Here is a 24,031-nt window from a genome sequence, read left to right as displayed (position 1 = left end):
TATTTTTTAACAGAAGATAAACCTGAGAGTGCAGTCAGAAATCACTTTCCAGGGGTCCCTGGGTGGCTCAGTCAGTTGAGTGTCCAACTTCGGCTCAGGTCATGATCTCACAGCTCGTGAGTTCAAGCCCCGTGTCAGGCTCTGTGCTGACAGCTCAGAGCCTGGAGCCTGCTTCGGATTCTGTGCCTCCCTCTCTCTCTGCCCCAACGCACTCTCATTCGGTCTCTGTCTCTCTCAAAAATAAATAAACATTTTAAAAAATTAAAAAAAAAAGAAATCACTTTCCAGTTTCTTCCTGCTAACATACTTCCTCTGTGGTTTTGAGGTGATTCAGTTCAGCAAACTTTCCTTCATTCCTACATGTAGAAGGGATTGTGCTTGGGGTGGGTAGTAGGCAACACAGGAAGGTTTCAAAATACATTTGACATAAGCAGTCAATGTGCTTATAGTATAATGAGGGAGATAGGTATATACCTAACTAATGAGTTAAACTATGCAAAATTCTGTAATAGAGTTATGAGGTAATAAACAGGGAGGAGGAAATAATTAATTCCTAGTTATGTTCTAGAAGAAATACATTAGTTACAACCGTATTCTAAGTACTCTGATTTACAGAAATAGGTGGCTGAGAATAGGTATCACATGATACCAGGGTGACTTTGGGACAATTCCTTAATCTCAGGAGACTCAGTTTACTTATCAAGAAAGTAAAGGATTGAGCTAAATCATTTTAGCTTACTTTTAATTCTAAAAACTTTCTACTTCTACTTAAGTATTATTGGAAGGGGGTAAGGAGGGCTTAGAGTAGAGGACATTTACAGGATTCTGAAGTTACTAATGAGGTTTTCCCTGTATAAGCTGAGAGGTAGTCACCTCAACTTTGCTGATGTTCAGAAGACTTCATGTTCCCAAATTACCTGCCTTTAAGCTCAAAAGAGATGTGACACTGGGTATTTACACCAGCAAGCATTTTCTAGTTGACATTTAAGGCAGGATTACTGAAAAATTACAGTGTGTTCAGCAGCAAGGCTAGTAGCAAGTAGACACAAAATGGGGGAAGTACTTCCTTTTTTTCTTTGTTTACAAATTGAGGCTTTCTTCCAGTTTAACCTTTCCTAACTTAATTTAGCCATATGTTGGAAAAATTAGATTATGGTTAAGAAAGGAGTTCAGATTTCCTATTTACAATGGAATGAATTGGCTGAGCCAGGCTGTGAGAGCAAGCATTGAAGATAAATGTATGTAAAGCTATTTCTACTCTCACTGTTCAGAGGCTCCTTCTAAAATCCTTTTCTTTCCTCAGCACTTAAAATAAACCACAAGTGAGCTTTTAATGACCTTGATGCAAAAAAGGATACATATCTGTCTATATATGATAGATGTATGTGTATATATATTAAGTCTTAGCTATTCTTTTAAATACTGTCTAGTGCCTACTTTGGATATAAAGAGAGAATTAATTCTGTATATTTGGTCATATGAGGAAAAAATTAGATTTTACCTATCAAATTTAGCACAGATTTGTATATAAAATTTCAAAGCATCTCAATGTTTATTCCAATCCAAGCTTAAATCACAATTTACTAAGAGGCATGTTGCTCTAAGTATTTGTTAATATTCTCTTCCAGCCTTCTGGTAGAATTGTCCCGAAGCTTGGCACTTAACTAATCTCTCCTCTTTGAAATTCTTCATAGGCTTCTGATACAATATAATCTTGTCTTTCCCTCCATCTGTCTGACACCTCTAGACCATTTCCTTCACTTTCAAATAATCAAAGCCCTACACTCCAGTCTCTCCTGGGTAGTCTTCTCTATGCCAACCTTAGCTAATTCACCCATTTTAGCCTAAGAATTACATATTAATCACTCCAGCCCAATTAGACTTGACATCCTTTTCTTTAAAGGTTGTAAGAAAAGAGAATAAGAAAAAAAATACAAAAAGGACTACATTTGCTGATAGTTACAATTGGTTTAAATTTAAAATAACAATATTATAACAATATAAGCAAAAAAAATCAATTCAAATGGTTAATATTAGAATTCTAAGACAATAACCTTATTTTCTCCTAACCTCAACCTAGTTTCTTAGAAGAGCAAAACAGTTTACCTTTGTTTATTATCATTTATAAAATCACTCAGCAGCCAAGCATGGAAGAAAAATATGTATTATGTTTCTCTTAATTTTATTAGATCAATGACAATGATACAAATTATTAATCAACCTTCGATGATTTATTCTTTATGCCATTGGCTATTAGGTACAAAATACTCTGAACTAGCTTGTTTAATAACTAGCTTTCCTCATTTTTTTTTTTTACTTTCTCTGCTGAATTTAGACTCTCATCGTTATCTTCAACAATAGCAATAAACATTTTTTGATCAGGTTCTAACAGCAAGGCTGTGTGCTAGAAATTGAATATACAAAGATATAATATTGTCTTCCAGGAAGTTTATGACATAGCCGATTAAAAAAACTGAATATATGAAAATACCAATAAAATGCAAGGCAGCATAAAGTGGCGAGTAGGTGTTCTTAACACAGTATGCATTTGTGAAAGATGAAGAAATTTTCTGATACTAGGACAACCAAAGACAACATGACAAAGGTCATGGGACTGAATCTGGGCCTCACTGCAAAATGGGGAGAATCTGGTTAATAATGAAATAGACAGCAATTTATTGAAAAAGTGAAGAAAGAGTTTGGGCATTCTGAAGAAAAGAAACACACTGAGAAAACAATAGATTAGAATAAAGTTGCTATGACACCAAAAGCAATCCAACAGGCAAGCAGGGGACAAGTAGGCGCTCACTTCTCAGGAGCTGAGGATATTTATCACTTGGTATGATATTCATATGGCCTCACTAGCTTCTAGAACAGCTCTGCTCTTAACATTTGAACAATTTATTGCCTAATTATTTCATTTGCCCTTTTGAAGAGGCTCTCTACAGGACACTTTCTGGGAGTGAGAGCACAAAAAGGGGACCCTTGAAAAGTTATCCTCTCCCCATTGCGTTAAAAGCAAAATAACCTTTTATCAAATGCTTTGTGACCATTTCGAATATTGAATTTGTATTTTAATCTTGGAGTTCAACAGGAATATAGCCAGTGGGAAGGACTTAATTACAAATGATGTCTTTCTCATGGTTATGCCCGCAATCCCAAGGGATGTTTCAATGAAGTTCTGAGCCCTCAGACAGGAAAGGTCAAATGGCTTTCCTCCCCTGGTACCTCAAAGTGCACATAGCTGCACCTTTATCCTCACAGATGTTCAACCAGGTATAATATTAGCCAGAGGCGAAAATTCCAGGAAATGTGAACTCACAGGGTTAAGAGTTCTTTGGAATTCAGTGGATAATAGAACAGCCTCTTTCAGAGTTTGAAGAACAGATGAATTTAGATAATCACCATTTGAATACAAATGTATATTTCATTAGTGATATAATATGCCAGGAGGAATGCCATTCTCCTTGCAAATGTATCACATATTAAAAATTCATGATATTTTAGGCTGATATTTTTTAAGTGGTGAGGATGTTTCTGCAATGTTTATGCACATATTTAAGTCTGTATTACGTTAGCTGGATGAAATTTTCTTTTTTTGTAGGTCAAAAATGGTTGAATATTCCATTTTATCTGGTTCAACCTGACTATTTAAGTTGTCTTACAATTAGGAAAAGAATGCAAAGTTACATTTTATAACACCATCCTGACCTAATTTATTCTTAAAAAGTATTTTTGCACCATGCTAAACAAGATCTTTTCAAAATGTGCTGATTTGTGTTTGTGTGTGTGTGTGTGTGTGTGTGTGTGTGTGTGTGTGTGTATTCATTAGCTCTAAATTTGTATTTGCTTTTCCTCGCACTGGCCTGGATTTTCAATTTTGATTTTTAGGTTTTGTATCACGAGCTTTAGCCAAGTAACTTAAGGTAGAACCTGACATACATTTTAAGCACATAGTCGTTTTAAAAATTAATACTGGAGGAAAGATTTGGCTTTTCTCAAAACGTTAAAAAGCTGGTTGCCCTGCCTTCCCCAAACAAAACCGAAAATACCTCAATATGCCATTAAAAGCATGTGTTTCCACATGAATTACTAATGTTAATAATTAGAAGATTCATACACAGAATGCAAGTATTTGGGTCTTCCATTTTTTTTCACAACTTATACTTTCACAAAATATTTGGTCAGGAAATAGATTTGAATTTATTTAGTTCCTTAATTAGACTTTTTAACCAAAATTTATTAATATGACTTTGCCCTGATGCATAATTATAGTAACAGATGAAAGTAATGTCTACCTCTATAAAGCATTATTTAGGTGAATATTAATTAACTTAAACATTAAAATATTTTTAATATTCTTAAAGCTGATTCCAGTGTAAATTTTAAATAATTACTAAAATATGTGAAATTAAAAATGAATGGAAATGTATATAATGTCAAATTAAGTCTGAATAAGACTTAAAACACACACTTTTGGCAGGTTAAGTATCTGTGATTAAAAATGCTGGAGATCTTTTAACAAAGACTAGTAACTAGGTAACTTGGAAAGGGATCTAGGAAATAAGGGTAGGATAACTCTTGTCTGGAACAGTAGAGGTAAGCAGCTGTGGTTATTTCTTGAAGCTTATCTCACTTGGTGGAGTTGTACCTGAGACTGAAACAAACAAAAAATTCTAGAAGAACTCACTGCGATCCAACCAAATCGCAAAACAGATGGTCTTGTGTGCCTAACAGACAATTTCTGAAGAGAATAAATTCATGGAGCAGACCACAAAATAAAGGGAACAAGTGCCATCCATGGGCCAGCCCATCTGATGGACTCTCCAAGCAACTCCCAGAAATTAGGTTTTTAAGCTGAAAGAACAAGATTAGGGTCTAAGCTGTCTTTACACGATTTCGTAACCACACACTACCAGCCTCACCATCGTTATGAAGCTTTGATATAAAAATTGTAAGATACTTGTTTTTAAGTCTAATTCCTTTATGTTCCTTAAAATACGGATCATCATGAACATTTACAAGAAATGGGGGGCGCCTGGGTGGCGCAGTCGGTTAAGCGTCCGACTTCAGCCAGGTCATGATCTCGCGGTCCGTGAGTTCGAGCCCCGCGTCAGGCTCTGGGCTGATGGCTCAGAGCCTGGAGCCTGTTTCCGACTCTGTGTCTCCCTCTCTCTCTGCCCCTCCCCCGTTCATGCTCTGTCTCTCTCTGTCCCAAAAATAAATAAAATAAACGTTGAAAAAACAAATTAAAAAAAAAAAAGAAAAGAAATGGCACAAAAACTCTTCTCATGATTGAAAAGCAGAGAGGTATCTTATTTTTATTGGCAGTTAATGTGGGGTCTACACTATAACAGCTGTCTCAATAGCCATTAAATTAACAACATAAAATCGCAAAACCTTTAGCGGCCGGTTTTCTGTGGGGAGAAATAGAAAAAAATGACTAAAACGGCGTCTTCCCGGGGTTTTGGAACGACTGTACAAGAAAGGTGTTGGATTGGCTGTTGGGAGATTAATTTTTAATTCTTTCAGTTTGAATATAACTGTCTTCTTTTAGTGAGGATTTATGGGTGTTGGGTTTGTTTTTGGAACAAAATCTTTCCAAGAGGCACGTGTTAATTTACCAAGCACCTGAATGGCAAGGACGACGAGTCTGGGGCAAGAATCAGTGAAATACGTCAAGGGAAAGCTTGGGGGGGGGGGGGGTGATTTTTTTTTTTTTTTTTTTTTTTAATTTATTTTAAGATCTCTTTCCCGCCTCTCTCCAAAGGGGAAGCCACCACCGCGGTTTAGGCTTAGACTTTATCTCTGAGACAATAGCGCCGCTCGCCGCCTCGGGCGCAGCTCAGACCTCTCGCCCTGCCCTGCCCTGCCCTGCCCGCGCCCTCGTCCCCCCGCCCGGCCAGCTCATCTGCCCCGCGAGTCACCTGCCCCGCGGATGTCCCTGCCTCACTGCGCCTGTGTCCCACTGACGCCGCCACTCCACTAGCTCATCTGCCCGCAAGTCCCCCAGCCGCGCCAATCCCTCTGCTCATCAGTCCTCGGCCCCGCCGGACCCTCTGCCCCACGGGTCTCCCCGCCCCACGAGCGCCCCAGCTGGGCTGCAGCGGTGGTCGTGAAGAGCCCGCAGTCAGTCCAGCCTGCGCCTTCCCCGGCCCTCGGGCCAGAGCCGCATGAGGCCGCGAGCCCCTGGACGCCTCCCAGCGCCCCGCGCCCACGGTGCCCTGCACCCCCGGGCTCTCGGGCGGGCCAGCCCACGTCTCGCCTCCTCGCTGGCCCGGAGCCCCTCAGGCTTGTTTGCTTGTCCTCATCCCCGGGCCAACCCCGCTCCCTCCCGGCTGCTTCAACAGCCGTTTGCTTCCTGCGGTGTGTTTCTTTTTTTCCCCTCCTAGGCTCCATCAAAGGTGGCTCTGTTATTGAAATATGAAGCCATTTCCTCTCCAAAACCCTTGGTTACTCAAGGCGGGAATCAATGGACCTATATACTCTCCCAGGAGTTATAAATAAACGTCTGTTTGTTCAGGAGGCGTTTTCCCGCGTGTCCCAGCATCTTCCCCAGTGGTTATTTTAGGGGTGTGTGTGTGTTGCGCGCGCGCGCGCGCTCACCCTGTGCCCATCTGGTTCTAATCCTGGGTATGGATCCATCCATAAGCCAACCCCACCCATCTCGTCTGCCCCTCGCATTCCTCACTCTATAAATAAATCCAGGTTCTTTGAGCTCTGTCATCCAAGGATACAATAGCAGTTGTTTGTTAAGGGAGAGTCAAACCCAGATTGATAACAGAGTCCAGTTAACAAGAAAATACACTTCTTGCAATTTGGGTGGAAGGGTACCTCCAGTTTATGAAATTTTGTCTCCTGTTGTCATGATTGCCTCTCTACCTATTCACCCTAGATCTACTTTGGGGAGAGGGAGGTGGAAAAGCCAGGACCTTTTCTACCTTTGGATTTTTCTTTTAACCAAGGCAAACACACACACGCACACGCACACACACACACACACACACACACACGCTAGCGCGCGCGAAAATGCACTGTCCTGGAGTTTCTGTCTCACACTCCTGCCCCATAGACCATCCTCCAGACCCCTTACCCCAGCCCCTCTGTACAAACCTAGGAGTGGTGAGAGTTCAGGAGGTGTGGTGTGGGTGGGGGCTGCGGCTGTAGCTGCTGCTTTCCCTGAACCCCTGAGCGGGATACTCAGGGATCTGAGCAGAGTGGAAAGTCATCTAAGAAGCTGCTGTTTCACAAGATCTGGGCACAGAGCTGCCCCTCCCTTCCTCCCTGAAGTTTGCATGAAGTGCACGTTAGGCTGTAATTAGGGGATCTGGGAGGAGAACTTTCCTGGTGACGCTTTGCTTTTCTTCTGCTCTTGGTGAGAAAGTGCCTCCTTCTTCCCAGGACCAGGACCTCTGCCATCCAGCGCCACAAAGACACATTCTGCGCGCACACGCACACACACACACACACACACACACACACACTTGCCCAGAGACAAACTTAAGGTGAGGAGAAAGAGCGCTAGCTTCACTTGATCTCCAGGCTCCAACCTCAGCAGGACTTGAGAGCATCTGAACTTCTGGATTTCAGGACAAGGTAAAACTTCCATAAATTTTTCACTCTTCCTCTCAAACCTTGTGCCTTTAAGATTTCAGAGAGCAATACATATTATGATGTATAAATACGTTAAAACAATTTTTCTTATTTTCTTTAATTTTCTTTTGGGTTTAACATGACATCTCCACTTTTTTTTTTTTTTTTTTTTGAAGAGTCATATTGTCAGACAAAATGCTGAAGTGCAATAAAAAAAGTTCAGTCTACTTTGGGGTAAGGATTAACTCTAGTATCCTGGGTTTTGCTAGTGCTACTATAAATCTGGTAGGCATGTGGTTTCCAACTCTTGGCTTTTCCATCTGTGTTTCAACAAGCATTTTTATTGCACCTGAAATTATTAAAAAAAAAAAAGATAGTATAGATTGAAGGAAGTGCTGAGGAATGGGAATGACCATTCCAGACTTACGAGTTTTATTTTAGGGAATATATAAGTTTGTGTGGAAAAGAAAGATACGGCAATCATGTAGGTAATACCTGTTAGATTGATAATCTTTGAGGTGTTACCAGTTTTGTTCCCAGCTTCTCCGATTAATTGTGAAATTAAGATTATAGAATTATGTGTGTCATACATAGAATGATGTTGCTAGATAATTTTAAGGCACTGAAAAATATTTTAAAGTCATAGTTATTAAGATTACTTTTAAAAGTTGGTTAAACGATTTATGTATTGAGACTGTTCACCACCCTAAGCAAATCTGAACACTTTGGGGCTTAAATGAAGTTGTTTTCTTCCATTGAATTTGACTGTTGTGTTCAAAATGAGATGGTTTATTACTTTGAAAATAAGTTATTTTATTTTCATTTATCACTGGAAAAATACACAAAGTGGCTAGTACATTTGGGAATTTTTAGGGTGGAAAGTGTTCCTGTACATGTTCCAGCGTGATGTCATAAAATCAAACATACTGGCTGGCTTCTTGGAAGCTAACGGTTCTTAAGAAATAAAGCCTGTGAATTAATTTCTAAGTGAAATGTAACATTTATTCATTACAAATGTAGTTTCTGGTAATCATTCTATTTGATTATTTCAGTGTACTAAATTTTGCAGTAATTTTATACATACTCCAGTGACTTCAATATTTTAATGGAATCATAAAATGGGAATATTGTTGTACCAAAAATATATCATACAAGTTCTTTTTGGATAACTTTTAGTGTGATAGTTCTTAATTCTTACATTAGTTTTTATCCTCATTTGCATTTATTTCTACTAATAAAAAAGTTTTCAATTCCATTCAATAAAATAGAATGTATGCCAGAGGTCTATTGAACATTTATCAGTCTTTAGTCATTTGGGGGCTATCTGTTCTTAATAATTTAATTGTTTAAGCTAAGAGCTGACGTTACATTTTTGGTAACCTCTTCACAAAATTGGAAACAGCTTAAAAATGGGAAAAAATAGATAAGTAGGAGTAATTTTCTTTAAGCTTAATTAAATGAGCAAGAGAAAACCAACAAACTTAAAAGATCACTGGCCCCCTGGGAGAACATGCCCAGAAGCCAGTATTCCAAACAGAAGTGTCCAGTGGGCCTGGGCTTTCCATGAGAAAAGAAGAAAGAGGAGCGCATCATGTTCTTATAAAGTGAGCCATTTATTTATTGTCAGCAGGCCCTGTCTTTCAGAGAAATGACGGACACTGTAATTTAGAAGTACTGAAGAGACTTTCACAGAGAAGAATCAATTCATTATATCCCTAGTAGTTTCACTTCCTCTTCCTTCCTTTGGGAGCAAGTAACACATCCAGGATAAATACATTTGGCGGAATATGCAGAAAGATACTTTATGTGTAGATGGTTTACGGAACAGTCCTGCCTTTTAACATCTTGGTTGTGGAATGCTGGTATTTTCTGAAGAGTTGAAGAAGTCTTTGAATCTTAAGGTAACACTGTACTTTGTTTCAGGAAAAATGAACGCGAATCATTTTCAGAAAATAACTCTCATTTCCAGAAAATGCTAGTGCCAGCTTTCTTTTCATCTCCTTTTGCGTGTTTCCCATGCATGTTTTATTTTCCAGATTACATTTTTAAGGTAATGGTATTCCACCAATTAAAATTCCAACAAAACGCAAAGTTGCCTTTAGTTGATTTTCCAACATCCTGGATTCATTATTAGTAACCATGGTACTTGGTTTGTGCTATTTAAATGTACTTAGTTTGTTATTTAAAGGTAACAAAATATTGTTGGAGGAAAATGGGGAGGGATGGAACCCTGAATATGCTTAGGATTTTAATCAATAGTGTTTAAGGAGAATTAGAGGAAACAGCTGGTTAAGCAAATATTAGGTGTAGAGTGGCCGTGATAGCATAAATTAATAATGCAGCTCTTTATTTACACCATGAAAGGTAGACTCTGTGATGGTTGTGTGTGAAGTACGGTCCCTGTGTGCCACCTAGTGGATGAGTCAAAGAAGGTTTTTTTTCACCAGCCTCTTTCCCTAAAAAAAATCTGAGACTTCCATTGGGTTGACACTGAACACTAACTGTATGCCAGATGTTGGGGTAGGAGCTCAGAGTAGAAAATACGGTAAGTGACTTTCATATAATTTAAAAATCAAGGCACCACTTAACAGTTGATTAAATTCCCAGTGGCTGCATTTAAAATCAGCTTAATCTTTACTGGGTAATTTACCATCAACTTTCTGCCTCCATGAGGATATAGTTTAATAACTGTAACTCACTTCCAACACAGGATGTGTTTTGTAGAAGGATGTCATGACCTACCTAGCTCAAGAAAGGACTGGAGAGTTGGAACCTTGAATCACTCTTTCTCAAATGAAAATATATTTCTGTCTGGAATCACTGTTTCTCACATGGAAATATATTTCTGTAAAGTTGAGTGTTACTGAGTTTAAATGGGTAAATAAATACTAGATTAAAAGACTAGCACACATATACCAGCATATATCATTACATATTCTCTAGACATTTTTTTCATTAAATGTAAAAGGATAGTAGTAAAATTTGTTTGGGGTCCTGGAGGAATATTTTACAGAATATTGCCCTCAAACACTAATAATTCATGTAGAACAATGTCTTCAATACCTGTTGCTCATATGCAGTTTTGAAGTAGGAACATTGTTTTCATTAAATTGACATAATAGAAAAAATCCTAAAAAAAGAACTATTGCAAGGAAAGCCAGTGTTTGAAAGGAGCATCAGGAAGGCATAGATTAATCCATCAGAATACTGCATTGAGAATTTGGAAAACCTTTTCTCCAGGAGATACATGAATTATTATTCCAACTGGCTTTTTGCAAGATCTATGACTTAATGGCAACAGTGTTCAGCACACTGACATTAATCAAGACAAGTTCTGAAATTCACATTAGAAGGTAAAATGCCTCAGTAAGAAAAAAATGATTAATTTGTTACTTGCTGAGCTCTAGAGGTGTCATCCACAAATCGAGTTAGGGCACGCTGGTGTGGAATGGAAGTTCCCGATTTAGGGAACTTTGGTTTTGTGTATGGCAGTGAGACCTACACGGTGAAAGAAGGACAGCCTCTCATTAAGTCCTTTTTCATTAATACCACAAAATTATAGCCTGAGTTGATCAGAAGTGGTGGCTGAAAACACTATCAATCATGTAAAATAAGGCATATTATCTTAATTCTTATTTCCAATAAGCTGTTATGCACCAGAAACAAACCATTCTGTTAACAATTTCCTCTGACCATCCTCGTGATTTAGAATGAATCCCATACTTGTAGTTTAAGCACCTAAAAGTCAGAGGCCGTGAAAGAAGAAATTCAGACATGGATTACAAAATTGTCATTAATGATTTCAAATGACTTAAGGATACTAGAGTTTATGAGAAAGACCCAGTCAAGCTCTCTGAAATGCTCTGTTGCTACTGCGCTCTCAGCTATATCATAAGTAGTAGGTCCACAGAATGGCTTCTCCTGGTGATGGAGATGAGAAGGCTCCTGGGATTGAAGACTTCCTAGCCATGTTCAGATAAAGCCAGGATTTGTTTAAAATATCAAATGGTGCTGGACTATTTTGAGCTTCTATTCATTGTTTTATAGTCTAACGGGGGGGGGGGGGTGTGGGAGAGTGACACCTGGTATAGGGGTGGCAGGGGTTGCTAGAAGGCCAGGAGGCCATTTGCAAAACAAGGCAAGACAAAAACAAACAAAACAAACTCACAAAATAAAAGTAACAGAAACCTGACTACAGTTCAGGGGTTGGTTCTCAGTCTTGGAAGCCATAGAAATTTCCCTACAGGGAACACAAATCACTTGATTTATTACTAAATTCCAATTACTATACTCCAGTTACATTTACTGTATTGAATAAAATCCAATTAAGTTAAATAACATTCAAATTATTTTTATGGTGAATCTGGATTTTCCTAAACTTTTAAAGTTTCATGGATATCTTGGATCAGTCTCCACCTACACTGTCTGATTTTTTCTTATTTTGACTCTCTTATTTTGAATTGGGGATCACTTCATTTGATCATTCTTGCATTCATTTTGTTCATTCAATGAAAAGTTATCAAATACTTGCTATTTGCCCGGTACTATGCTAGCACTATGTGCTGGGACCCTTCCATGAAAATTCATTCTAAAAAAATCAGAAAGTCAAAATTAATGATAATGAATCTAAAATGCACAGGATCCTTAAGTATACTGAGAAACAGAAACAACAAAAAAATTCTAGCCTCGTAGTTTTTATATTAAGAGAATTTGGGGCATACATCTTCAAAATCATTTTCCTTATTTGCTATCTAGCTGAGTGGATAAGAGCTTTGTTTTATTCGGTTGTGTGGGCACAGATGGGCCTGGGAGGGCAGCTCTGACACTCCAGAACTCCAGGAGGGCTAGGGTTCCAATAATCCGTCTGCTTGGATGGACAGGAAAAGCAAAAATTCATTTGCACACAGTTGCTGTCTGCCAGTTTGCGGCTAAATTCAGATTGAGCACAGGATGATGTAGTGCTTACCATTTGCACCAGGCACCATACTAGGGGTTGCACAGTAATTGGCTCAAGGAGTTCACAAGCTAGTGGAGAAGACAGATGGACGCACATCATGAATCACTAGTAAAATTTGCCACGTAGGTGAAGTTTGGCTTCATAGTCTCCTGGGTCTCTTTTCTTTGCCTTTATCCAAACTTTCCACCTCGCCTCTACCTCATAAAGTGAGACTCCTGCTCTCTACCCCCACTCCGGAAGATCTGATACTTCTCTGGTTTATTGATTTCTTGACTGACTGATTACACTTCAGTGTGAATGAGTTTCACTCATGCATTTACATTTCAAGCCTTTTATGTCCCTAAAGCAAATGTTTTGTTTTCTGTAAAAAGAATTTCAAACATTTGGGGGCCTTCCTATCCTTACACCAAAGGGTGTAATTAAGCTGATTTAGTCCTCCATGGTCTTCAATCTCTCAGTTACCCCATTCCGTGTGTGAGGCTAGAGGGACTCCCTCAAGGCCCATTTCTAGAAACCTGAAGGATGTTGGATCCTGTTAATGATTGGCTCCTTTCAGCTGAGCCGGATCAACCTGTCCTTTCATCCTCTTCCCAGAGCTTTGCCCAGACCAAGTTTCCCCTCTCCTACCTGGAGGGGCTTCCAAAGCCCATCCCTTTACTTTGCCAAAACCTGCCCTCACGTCCTCTGCGGCACTTGGGTCGCTGCCCCTGGACAAAGAGGGCACCTAGAGCTTCTGATGTTCTACTCTTTGAGCCCTTAGGTCACCCTGAATGTCCAGGTATAGAGGGAAAGAGCAACAGGAATCCACATATTTGGTCCAAGGACTCCTCTAAGTGAAGGGGCTGAGGGAAGAAGATGAAATATGTGTAGGGCAAGCATAGGAATGAGCCGTCGTGTTGAAAAGATGGGTCAAAGTCAATATCTTTTAAATTATGCTCAGGTACCTAACTATGATTAGCTACAGAGAAATTTTGACATTGATGCTGATTCTAGATTCTGGAAAAGTAACTACAGGAAAAAAATTGAACATTTGCTTTGGCTTTATATAAGAAACACTAATCATAGTCATTTGTGTAAATACTTTCCCGTTTTATGTTTAATTAACATACAGTATAACAATAGTCATATTTTATTGGTTGTTTCAGATTTATGTTCTCATTGATTACATTCCTTGGATTATGCCACCATAGTTTGCTAGTCCTGTAAGATACTATCTGTTCTTATATAAAGATATGGTCACCACTTTTTAAATTGCCAGGTCAGATAACCCAGATTTAGAAAGTCCCGTTTCCTTCCCTTTCTTCCCGGCAGCCTAGAGGAAAAGGAACATTTATCTGCATTATTCACCTAGCTAGAAGATATAGATGCTCACATTCAGTAGGTGCCCTATAAATGCTTACTGTTGTTGTCAATGCACAGTACAGTGCAGAACATGGGGCTTTCTTCATCTCCTGGCCTTTTATCCCAAGTGCCTATGTTCCAGATGTCTGAACACTTCCCAAACTCAGGCCATTCCCTGACTCAGTCTTTGTTTCCTTTTTAGTCTTCTTCCCATCTTTCAGTGTTGTTAAGTGCATAAAATCTTCTCAGATTTAAATAATAATAATCGGTATAAAATGAATAATGTAAGTAGAAATAATTGATAATTTCAAAAAATCTCTAAATTTAAGAAAAGCAAGACTAAAGCCTGGAAATGAGTTTAGAGAGGCTTTGGAACAGTGTAGGAATGATCTCAAAAGGATGCATTTATTGGATGAAAGAAAGAAGTCAAGGATAGTGTGACTTTTTCAAGGACAGACGATAACATGAAGAGAAATACAATAGACTAAGATTGAGAATAAAGGAAGAATAAAGGTTTCTTGAAGAATATTGTGAATCTAATTTAGGAAAGACTGACAGGACAGTGGAGAACCCATGTGAGTTGAATGTATATATTTTAAGCACAGGAGAGAACTCAGGTCTGAAAATAGATTTGGAAGTCTTTAGTATTAAAATGGTAGTTGAAAATCATGCAGAAGAGGGAAAGACATCATCCCAGGGAAGAACAAAGGGGAAAACAGCTGACCATGAACTGAAACCCAGGAAAAAAATTGGTAAGAATGAGTTTTGCCATTGTGTGTGATTTTAACTCTTACTTTATCAATTATAAATGTCCACTGAGTTGGATAACATCAGTGTGTTATTAATCCTTATGTCTCAGAGTCTTAGTCAGTCCTCTGCGTATAGAAGGTGCCAGACATGTTTGTTAAATTAAATGAAATTAAAATGGTATTTCCGAGCCTTGATACTCTAATGACAGATTTTCATAATGATAACTCTGAACATGGGTAAGACCCCAAAATGTCTGAATTGTAGTTATTTATTCAATTTTGTCTGATACTGAGCTAGCTTTAAATATATGTTGTTGCATTTTGTTGTTTAAAGATCAGTAATCAATGTGTGGTGTAGATGGTAATTCACCAGAGTACTTGATTAACCTTAGCCCATGTTGTTTAGCTTAACATACAAATGAGTTCGCCACAGAATGCAGCCTAGTTCAGGTCCATTTATAATTCGTTTCCTAGTTCCTTGATCTTGAAGACCTCTAAATCTTAGATCAGATTTGGAGCCCAGAATCCTGGATTTCTCTGGTTTTTCCAGCAATTTGCTTCCCCCCCACCCCCCCGCCAGTTCTTCTCCCTCCCATTGTCCTCCCCACTAGGGCTGCCATATAAAAACCAAAGGATAACTGAATAATGTTTAGTAGAAGTATGTCTCAAAGATCTCATGGTACATACTTATGCTAATAAGATTATTTGTTGTTTATCTGAAGTTCAAATTTATCTGGGTGTCCTGTATTTTTCATTGACTAAATTGGATAACCCTACCCTACACTTGAAGTTCTTACTACTAGAATATGGCAAACAAGAGTTTCTCCATGAGACTTCTGAACACTTTCCTTCTAAAAGTCACCAAATGAGGTTACTGAATTTATTTTCACTAGTTAAATGTATTGAAAAGATCATCGAAATAAAATTGTCTAACTACAATATACCAATTGATGCAAATTTATAAAACATTTATAACTATGGTGTTTTGTATATATAGCCTATACAAATTATATGGTGTTTTGTATATATAGCCTATACAAATTATAAAAATGACATAATGTATATTAGTAATCATGTGTTTTGGTCTATGTAAAATGTTATAAAGTAATGTACATGTTAAAAACAAACTTTTTAATTTTCACTTTTGCAAGTCAGCAATAATGATAAAACAAGCAATTATTTTTAAATGAAAAAGCATACGTTCATACAAGCATGTATAATGGGTATAAACTCCCAAATATTCTAACTGCAGAAATAGCTGAAAGGGATCTTTTCTCTTCTTAACTATGTCATTTTGTAGTTGTGCTGCCACCTTGTGATGTTTTGAGGTATGATTCAACTTAACTCAGTCCATTTACCATTTGGTCAATGTTAAAATTATTCCTCAGGTGATTAATGTTTTTCATTTTACCAAAAAATGTCATTTATTTTTATACCTTGAAAGGGCTCTCAAATTTTTAATGCAAATATTTTCTAGAAGTTTATTGTCTGCAAATTAGTATATCATTCTTAAGATAATAAATTAGAAGTCATTTAGTACTGTTTTATGTTTTATGATAGAATTTTGGTTGTATGTGCTGTAAAGTTTACTTGACCTTTCACCCTGAATTTCCCTTAAACTAGTTGAACTCAACATGTCCATACTTGAACTCATTATCTTCCTTCTACCAAGCCTGGTCCATTCCAATTCTACATAGATACCAAGGCCATATAATTTATTAGCCAACCAGGAACACTTTGAAGATGAAATTAGTAAGGTGACTTATTAATTATTCCAGCAAAGTAATATAAATCAACACTGCCTCAAGCAAACTGGTTTTCTTATACATAAGTCAAAAATTGTCATCATCCCAGTCATCCTAACAAGAATGTTTGGACTTTTGGACGACCGGTCCATCAAACTGACCTGAAACTTCCATCCCAGACTTCCTGTCTTTCTTCTACCTGTTTGCTCCCTCACCCTTTGCTTTCTCTTCTGTTGTCCATCAGCTTGCCAACATTCTCACTGTCTTTGACCTGTTGTCTACAGAGGGACCCACCAGCCAGAAATGCTTTTTCAGGAAAATCTAACAGCCCACCTCTTCTATACTTGCTCCAAATTGCTGGGGACTGCTAGGAAAACCTCCTAACACCTTGCATAATGGGTCATCATATCTGGACCACAGATCATCATATCTGACCTCAGATGGATCTTTAATGCTGTGTGGCCGTTCTATCAGATTTCTTAAAGGTTTTCTGTTTCTTGAACGCCCTGTAGCAGATATCTAAGCCTCCCTAATTCATACTAAAAATAGAAGCCATCTGGAAAGAATTTTGTCACTGTTCTGCCACCAAAACTTGTTTTTGACTACCAGCACCTCCATAGATTCTCTTTTCCTTTCTATTAGGGAAAGAAGAAAAAACAAAAAGCTATGCTTTACCTCTAAGAGTCTAAGGCAGACATTGCACCCTGAACTCAAGATCCCATATCCTCTTCTCAGAAACAGTCCTGATTAATTAAGGTTTTTCTCTCTTGTATCTTCAACCTCTCCACTCTGGTTATTTCTTCCTATTTATTGGCATGTAACCATGGTCATAACTTTTTGTCTTAAAAATATATAACTCTCCATAATCTCACATACATTCTATCTACCAATCTCTCTCCTTCCCATCAGAGCCAAGCTTCATGAATTAATTATATGTGGTCACTCTCTACCCTTTCACCGCATCCACTTTTCAACTCACAACAATGTGCTTTTTCCCTCAACTACTCCAGTGGAATGCTCCTCATCAGAGTCACTAATGATTTCTTTTGATACATTTTCTTTCTCTGAAATTTGAACTGCTCCCAGTTTTATCTAGTGTAGTAAATTATACTGTTTTCTCTCCATTCTATTTCCAAAATCAGAGTCACCATGTTGATTCTATCCCATAAATATCTCCTTTTCTATCTCAATTAGCATAAACCCTACCTTCCATGACCATCCCCTCTTGTCTAAACTCCTGCAAACCTTACCCATTGGTGTCTGCCTCTTCAGTCTTGTTTCTTTCTAATGTACTCTCCCACACAGAAGCCAGTGTTTCTCAAGTGTGAATCTGAAAAAAGTTGCCCGCTTAACCCCTTCAACACCTTTCTATTACTGTGAACATTAAGTTCAAATTATTTAATGTCATTTGCAAGGTTCTCAGGGACCAGTGCTAGCTTACCTTTCTAGCTTCACCTCTTCTCATCTACAGTTACGCAGCATACCAGATGGTAGGCCCAAAGGACCAAAACAAACAAGCAAAGGGGCACCTGGGTGGCTCAGTGGGTTGAACGTAGGACTTTGGCTCAGGTCGTGATCTCGTGGTCTGTGGGTTCGACCCCACATTGGGGTCTGTGCTGACAGCTCAGAGCCTGGAGCCTGCTTCAGATTCTGTGTGTGTGTGTGTGTGTGTGTGTGTGTGTGTCTCTCTCTCTCTGCCCCTGCTCCACTCACACTGTTGCTGTCTCCTTCTCTCTCTCTCTCTCTCTCTCCCTCTCTCTCTCTCAAAAATAAAAACATTAAAAAAAAGAAACAATCAAAAAAATCCAGGTAATAAAACAGAAAATAGAAACAGATCAGTAAGAGATCTAAATATTAGAATTATGAGATACAGATTTTATGTGAGTAATATGCTTAAGAAATTAGACTCTGAGAGAATTTTGCCAAAGAACTGGAAACTACAACAACAAAAAAAAGAGCATTCAAATGGAAATTCTAAAACTGGGAAAACAATTAATAATTAAATACTAATAACTAAAATTAAAAACTCAATCCAGGAGTTTCTGAAAAGTTGAGACACATTGAAGAGATAATTAGTAAATGGAAAATAGGTCTGAAAAGCAACAATGACAATAAGAAGCAGACTGAAACCCAAGAGAAGAAGGGGAAAAAGTACTGGGGCTTGGGAAGCTAGGTGTGTGGGGAAAGGAGAGTAAAACCTCTATGGGCATTGTGGATATTGCCATCCATCCCAGAAGGAGAAACAGCAAATGGGGCAGAAACAATGTTTTAGAAATAAACGCTTGTGAGGCGCCTGGGTGGCTCAGTCTATTAAGCTCAGGTCATGATCTCTCAGGTGGTGGGTTCGAGCCCCACATTGGGCTCTGTGCTGACAGCTCAGAGTCTGAAGTCTGCTTCGGATTCTGTGTCTCCCTCTCTCTCTGCCCCTCCCTCCCTCACACTCTGTCTGTCTCTCTCTCTCTTAAAAATAAAAAAGTAAACATTTGAAAAAATAGCTTGTGACTGTTCATGTCACAAATTCAAGAAATACTACAAAGCCACAACAGAATAAATACAAAAAAACAAAACAAAACAAAAACAAAAAACCAACAACCCACAACCAGGCACAGGACATAAAAAACTGCTGACAACAACAAAGACTGTTAATATGTTCTGGCAATAAAAGGCTTCAGGTAGACTAACAAATAGCAAAATTAGCCAGCAGGAAATTTTTCCTTTTTTTTTTTTTTTTTTTTCCACATTAGAAAATGCCCAAAGTCAGCAGGTTGGCTTGACTGGGTGGCTCTTATCTGCTGAGCCTACTTTCTCTGAGAGAGCAAAGTCTTTGAGCCCAGAGGGCTTGAAGGGTATCAGAGAGATACCAGTTCCCTGAAGGAGCTAAACTGAGATACTGAGACTTAGTGGTGACTCAGTTCCTGCAGTCTGTTTTCAGATGTCGTCCAGTCGTATTGCTGTTTAGGAAAAATTATGGACACGTTTGGGAGGTTCATATCCATCTGTAATATGATCTAATGTTATTTATGTATTTATTTTGGTTATCTGGGATACTTTGTTGTCAAAAAAGTGGAAAGTGCAAACATCAGACACTCAGAAAAACATTCTAAAGAGAACAATTAAAAGATGGAACTCAATAAATAGAGTATGGCTAAAAATAAACTGCCACATGAATTTTACAGTTATTTGACCCAAAATTGGGACCCGATGGATCTTGTGAGCAGATCAGACTAGGTCTATGATTTAAAACATTATTTACTTTTTTTTTTTTCCTTCTGAGGGAAGAAGCTTCCTAACTTTGTAACTTTATCACTCTCCAATGTTATTTTACATTACAAAGAGGAAATCAATGGAATGATCGTAAAGTTTATGATTTATATAGGATAGTTTACAATATTGTAACTATTTGTTTAAGGCACCAAGAGGCAGATCTTGGTAGCTAAAGTAAATGCAAATCTATCACAAAGATGATGACAAAGACAGTCTCCAGACTTCATTCTCCAGATCTCTGCCCAAACATTCATGCAGTTTTTTCACCCTTTGCTCCTTCACTTCTCTCAGGCAGGAATCGCTTACCCTTGATCCCTCCCTCCTGAACTATGGCTCCCAATAGGATCATTAATAGAACACTTCCTCCAGGCAACCTTACATTGTACCGCCTGCCCGCTGAAATCAGTCACTTTTGTCTCAGTTCCCTCTTAGTATTTTATTTGCATCACCATTACTCTACGTAGCACAGTTTTCTATGTATTTATGCTGTAATTAATTATTGACAAGTCTTTCACTCATTTATAGCCTCCTTGTTAATGGACTGTTTTATCCACCTGATATTCTTAAGAGTTTTGACCTGAAAGGTTAGATCAGATTCAAACCTGAAAGGTTTGAGTCAGAGTTCAAAGAACCTGATCTGTTCCAGTGTTCCACCCACCACAGGAATCCCTTGTGTGATATAATTTGTTGATCTACTTCAACACCTGCAGCCTCAGAAAGCACTATGTATTTTGCAGGGCAATTCGTTTCACTTTGAGAGGACTTACCAAAAAGTTCTTGCTGACATTGTGCAAAATCAACTTTCCTCGCTGTCATCCATTTGTTCTGGTTTTGTCCTGTGAAGCTACCTTGAATAAGTTTATTATCTTCCTAGTTCGTATTTGGGCAATTTATTTCTAAATGCAAAACAGTATGTTTTGTTCTATAAAAGTTTATTATTTGGGGCACATCATTCCAAACTCTGCAGATCCTTTTATTTCTTCTAGCTTCCAAGCCACATTGCAATCACTCTTAGTATTAGCTTTATAGCCCATGTACAGGCTTTGAGCCTTGGAACTCTATGACTGAAAGGAAAAACCCAATTTGTATTACCATGACTTGAAAGCAAACCTCCTGATTGATAGTGTTCACAGAATTATAGAAATGAGTAAGATAATGTCCTTGTCACTGGAAAGGTCTCCTTTTATTAAACAAATAGCTGGTGCACCAGAAAAATGGAAAATAAATGTCAATGCAGAGTTGAAAACCTTTATTTTCAAAATGGAAGGCATTGATCTTCTGTACTCCTTTATTGTGACTATCTCATTATGTATTATTACTATTTCAAATTAATCTTCAGATAGCAGAATGAGAAGAACAATGCATCATCATTTAAACATCTGCATCCCATAAAAGGTTAGGTTATGTCAAAAATTGAAACCTAGCTTGGTCTCATAGTGAAATCATTCATGGTAATGCATTAATTGCCCAAACATAAAACAAAATAGTTCGAAGAGTTTGAGGTCTAAACAGTGAAGGAAAATACCAATTTACTATAATTGATATAGAGCAGGGCCACCTGGGTGGCTCAGTTGATTAAGCATCCAGCTCCTGACTTTGGCTCGGGTCACAACCTCACGGTTCCTTAGTTCAAGCCGAGTCCCGGTTAGGGCTCTGCACTGACAGCATAGAACTTGCTTGGGATTCTTTTCCCTCTCTCTCTGCTCCTCCCACACTCACACTCACACTCTCTCTCAAATTAAAAAAAAAAAAATTAGTATAGAGCAAAACATGATCTTAATGTGTGTTACTATGCATTCTGTGAAAAAAAATGCACTGCCTCCCCTCATCCCTCTTTGTCTGCACCAGCATGAAAATGTCCATGCTGAGCATCAGAAGTAAACAATCTATGACTCCTGGATAATAATTATTCCATGGCTTTGCTATAGGCCAGTAGCTGCCACCTCAGAAGGGGAGAAAGTCATTCAGATATGACATACCTACAATACCTAGAATGCCAGGGTGCCCTCTTTTTAAAAATCCTGGTTTCTATGCAGCATAGTAGTAGATAAGTGTAATTTTAAATAAAGCATGTGTTTTAACCAACCAACAGAAGGGATTCCAGTTGTTCCATTCTCCTAATGTTAAAGTAGAAGTATAGAAATTATGCTCCTGTTATTATCAACATTTTAAATTGGTTGTTAATTAAGCCTATTATCCTAAATTATGGAACAGGACTGGTTTACTATGAAATTTATCAGGAATCAGTTCTTTCTTTGTTTATGTATTTCATTTATGTATCAGAATGTTCTCATGAATTGCAAATCCAAATTTTTGGTGCATGGGTGAACACTACAGGAAATTCAAGTTTGAATGGACTATATAAAAACATTTCCCTTCATCTGTGCCCTGCTATACAATTGAAAATTATCTAAGCGTACACAAAATGTCTTGCAGTGTATTGACTGCCTGTGAAGTTGAGATTTTGATATAATTGCATTCGTGCTCTGTGTAATGCTTAGGATCCTTCGATTAAAGAAGATTGTTCCAGAGCAGAGCAACTTTCTATATAGCCCATGGGATTTCTCTTGAAGTAAAACAAAGGCATCCTGGGCCTTGATAATTTACAATTTGAACTATTTTGCTCCTTAAGGACAACCAAAGGAGTGTTATTCAGCATGAGTAGGCTCTATGTAAGTTACCCTAATGATAGTAATCGTATAAAGTCACCAAAAATATTTTGGACACACCTGACGAAAAAAATAATAATATCCTTTAAGATTCTCCACCCTTGGAGGATTATTAACTGGCTAAATAGCAAATTGAAAAGTGGTGAATGGAGATAAAAACAAACTGTATCTTTATTTATAAAGCCAGATCTTTACGTTTAGATGCTGGAAAGCACGCTTGTTGGCTGAGATACAAAGTGTAATAGGGATTGGAAGCTTACTTCAAGGGGCAGTATGGAAGGAGAGAGAGGACAGAAAGAATAAGTTCTACCAAAAAACCCAAATCCCAAAAAGCAAACAAACAAAAATGTTCCTTCAGTAGTTTATTGAAGGTAAGCTCATCACACTGGATATTTTACATTTGTTTGATTACTTCAAGGTTCTCTCTACACAGCCCATAGCTGAAGTAACCAAACAGATATAAAATATTCAGTGTGATGTACCTTACCATCATTATGCACCGAAAACAAAAAGAGCAGTATCCCTAATATGCAAAAAGTTCTTAAAAATCAATAGCATAGTTTCAACAGGAGTGTCAAGACAATTCAACAGAGAAACTATACTCTTTTCCACAAATGATGCTGGGAAAAGTAAACAGCCACATACAGAAGAATCAGTCTGGACCTCTACCTCATACTATACACAATATTCATTGAACATAGATCAAAGGCCTAAACATAAGAGCTAAAACTATAAAATTCTTAGAAGAAAACAGAGGAGTATATATTCATGACCTCGAATTAGGCAGTGGTCTCTTAGAGATGACATTAAAAGCACAAGCAACCAAAGAACAAATGGATAAACTGGGCTTCATCAAAATTAAAAACCTTTGTGCTCCAAATGTCAATATCAAGAAAATGAAAGAACAATACACAGATTGGGAGAAATATTTGCAAATCATACATCTATTAAGTGTCTCATATCTAGAATATATAAAGAACACTTACAACTCAATGATAAAAAAAACAACTCAATTTAAAAATGGGCAAAGAATTTGAATAGACATTTCTCCCAAGAAGATATATAAATGAGCAACAGACACATGAAACGTTGCTCAACATCATTAGTCACCGGGGAAACACAAAAACCAAAATGAGGGCTGCCCGAGTGGCTCAGTCGGTTAAGTATCCAACTCTTGATTTTGCCTCAGGTCTTGATATTACGGTTTGTGAGATCGAACCCCACATTGGGCTCTGCACTGATGTGGAACCTGCCTGGGATTCTCTCTCCCTCTCTTTCTGCTTCTCTGTCTCTCTCTCTCTTAAAGTAAATAAATAAGCATAAAAAAAAATGAGATGCCACTTCACACCCACTAGGATGGCTATAATTAAAAAGACAGACAATAATTTGTTTTATTAAAACCTATCCTGGTAAAGACGTAGAGAAATTGGAACCCTCATGCATTGTTTGTAGGAATGTAAAATAGTGAAGTGCAATCCCATTACTAGTCCACACAAAAACTTGTACATGGATGTTCATAGCAGCATTGTTCATCAGAGGCAAAAAGTGACAATATAAGCCTAATAGCCATCAACTTCTAAATGGATAAGCAAAGTGTGATATATTCATGCAAAGAATTATTGAAAAGAATGAAGTACTTATATATGCTACAGATTGAAAACATGAATGCAAATGAAGGAAGCCAGTCATAAAAAAAAAACCACATAGTGTATC

General features: G+C 38.0%; 1 protein-coding gene across 2 annotated transcripts in view; it reads left to right on the top strand.

Annotated features, from left to right (window-relative positions):
• Window positions 1–7,205: 7,205 nt before the first annotated feature.
• HAPLN1 (hyaluronan and proteoglycan link protein 1) overlaps window positions 7,206–24,031 on the top strand; it is a 71,741-nt gene continuing 54,915 nt past the window's right edge. Inside the window, exon 1 of one of the 2 annotated variants that reach the window (XM_045497255.1) lies at window positions 7,206–7,596. The gene's annotated coding sequence lies outside the window, so the exon portion shown is untranslated. The remainder of the gene's footprint in view (window positions 7,597–24,031) is intronic. The other variant, XM_045497239.1, reaches the window with a different exon arrangement.

Source organism: Leopardus geoffroyi, chromosome A1, assembly GCF_018350155.1.
Source record: "Leopardus geoffroyi isolate Oge1 chromosome A1, O.geoffroyi_Oge1_pat1.0, whole genome shotgun sequence".
In the NCBI taxonomy this organism is placed as follows: domain Eukaryota; kingdom Metazoa; phylum Chordata; class Mammalia; order Carnivora; family Felidae; genus Leopardus; species Leopardus geoffroyi.
The sequence above is the reverse complement of the archived record's forward strand: the minus strand, read 5'-3'. Positions and strand labels throughout refer to the sequence as shown.